This window comes from Lissotriton helveticus, chromosome 10 (assembly GCF_964261635.1).
Source record: "Lissotriton helveticus chromosome 10, aLisHel1.1, whole genome shotgun sequence".
Lineage (NCBI taxonomy): Eukaryota > Metazoa > Chordata > Amphibia > Caudata > Salamandridae > Lissotriton > Lissotriton helveticus.
This window is the reverse complement of record NC_136071.1, coordinates 1,072,179,680-1,072,182,548: the sequence shown is the minus strand read 5'-3', so window position 1 is coordinate 1,072,182,548 and position 2,869 is coordinate 1,072,179,680.

Genomic DNA, 2,869 nt, shown 5'->3' with positions numbered 1-2,869 from the left:
TGGATGCAGGGCCTGGCAGAAAGCCAGACCCAGCAGCTAAGCCCAAGTCGCGCATGACCAAAGGGCATGCATGGCAGGGGTTGGCTGCCTGTGGCAAACCCCACGTACCAGTGTGGGATTGCTTGCCTGTGAGGGTTGGGTACAGGCCTGGCCCTGAGTCCAACCCCCCAACATGTACTGGCATTGGCTTTACATATGGTAATAAAGTATTACTTCACATTTAAAAAATCCTAGAAATCACTAAAATAAGAGATCACAAGAAAACAACAGCTAACCAGGGCAAAAATCTGGATCCCGAAGGATACAAAGAGTTACAAAGAAATGCAATAGCCAAGAAAAAAGTGACAAACAGACGCTCACCAAAGAACAAAAATATATTTGCACAACATCATTTCAGCTTCCACCTTCCTCAGTGAGTGAAAATTCTAAATGGAATGCAGCAAACAGGTGGTGTTGTCAGTGATATTCGGTCTATCTGGATTGAATAATTTTAAACAGTACAGCCAGAATTTTGCTCGGGAGTGCAGTAGTTCATCTTTTAAGACATGTTCCACAGGGAAAATCCTTGTTATGATGTTTTGATGTTATTTCTCTAATGTTGTGCGAGGCTGACCGGTCGAACTTGGAAAACTTGCGTGTTTCATATGGTCCGGTCATTCTCGGAGTAGCGGTTGCCGGAGGCAGGAGTCTGGGAATGTAACGTGCGGCCATTTTAACTGTAATTCCTTTCATTACCAACCACGACTTTGCTTCAGAAGAACCAACTTATTTCACAGCACTCAGCTGTTTTATTGTGTTATCTCTTTCCTCCAGGCTGTTACTGCATAAACCTCCATTATCATCAGTGTTTGCAGATCATATCAACAGTTACTACGGTGATCTGCACACTTTGTCAATGTTATTCATTCATATCAAACAGTTACTACGGTGAGCTTCACACCTTGTTATAGATTTTTTACTCATTATTTGTTTGCTAAATTACACGTATATTGCTTACTATTGACATATTTTGTAGAATTATATATTTATCTGCTTTCCTTTCGGCAAGTGTATTTTTCTTTGCTTCATTTACTTATTGTTATTATGGCTGCAACTCAAATGATAGCACCTCCGCCTGTCTTTCTGATTGAAGGCGATATTCCTTCAATTGAATGGGAGGAGTGGATTGGAATTTTTGAGAATTATCTGGAGGCTATTGATGGTCTTAGGTTCCAAGCGTCGAGAAAAAAAGCCATACTATTAAATTCATTGGGAAAAGCTGGCCAACATGTTTTTACATTTTTACCTGAATTTTTAGGTGCTGATCGTGAACCTATTGACAATTCATACCTTGAGGCTAAACAAAGGCTTTATAAGTACTTTGGGAAACATGTCAACATAGTCATGCAATGGCACAAATTTTACACAGTCCCTCAAAAGGACAGAGAGACTGTTGACCAAATGGTCACTCGTCTAAGAGAACTTGCTATCAAATGTGATTTTGGCGCATTGACTGATCAGCTCATAAGAGATCAGCTGATAGTCCAATGCAAAAATAAAAGGATGCAAGAAAAACGTTGGGCCGCACAGAACCCTACACTTTTAGAAGCCATCTCTAGTGCCAAAGTTGTTGAAGAATCCGACAAATGTATGCAGGAAAGTCTTTCTCTCGAGCAAAAGAAAGAGAACACTATCAATGTTGTCAATAAAAATGTGAAGGAACCAGACAATGATCCAAAAATTACTGACTCTATATACAAGCCTTCAACTTCTAAATTCAAACCTAAAGTTTCGTCTGACAACAAAACTAAGTTTGTTGGCTGTTATCGTTGTGGCAGCATGAGTCATGCTGCTGATTTTGCTGGGTGCTTTGCTAGAGATAAATTGTGTAAAGAGGCCACATTAGCAAAGCTTGTAGGAATCCATCTAAGAACAGAGTTGCTTTTGTAGAAGAAGATTCTCTGTCCCCTGATATTTCTTTGCGTGTTGAAGATAATTGTCCTAGTTCTTTGCAGAGACCTAAAGCTACTTTTATTTTAAATGATGTTCCCATAACACTTTTCGTTGATCCAGGTTCAATGTTTACCATCATTCCGTTCCATGTTTTTAAGGAGTGTTGGCCTAACAGCGCCCTATCGACTAGTGAAATTACACGAAAAGGTTATGGTTATTGACATTAAGGGTGTCATGCAAACCAAGTTTGAATTTAAAGGGAGATCTTATTCAGGTAAAGTTTATATCTCTAATGATGGCCCTGCAATACTTGGTTGGGCTCAACAACATGATCTACATATTATTGTAGATCCCAGATCTGATGAAAAAGTTTTGGTTGTTGAAGATTTTTCCAATGTTAATTCTGTATTAGCAAAATACAAAGAAGTATTCCGTACAGATCTAGGTAAACTTATGGGCTATGTGCATGAAATTAAACTTAAAGACCATGTTCACCCTGTTAAACATTCTCTAACGAAAATCCCTATTTCCATCCGGCAAGAAGTCCTGCAAGAAGTCAAGGAAATGCTTAAGGACATGCAGAAGGAAGATATTATTGAACCGGTTGAAGCATCGGACTGGCTTTCTCCGGTGGTAGTTTCCCAAAAGAAAGATGGTAAACTCCGCTTCTGTGTGGACCTCAGGTCCCTAAATCAGAAAATCATTGTGGATAGGTTTCCTCTCCCTAACATCTCGGAGGGGGTTCTCTTGATGAATAAGGCAAAATTCTTTCGCAAACTTGATCTTAGATCTTAGATCAGCCTATCATCAAGTTGTTTTACATCCCGATTCTTGTAAATTAACAGCTTTTCTGACTATTGAAACGGTGCTTCAATTTAAGAGGCTTCCTTTTAATCTAGCTTCTGCAGCTAGCATTTTTCAACGTATGTTGAAAGGT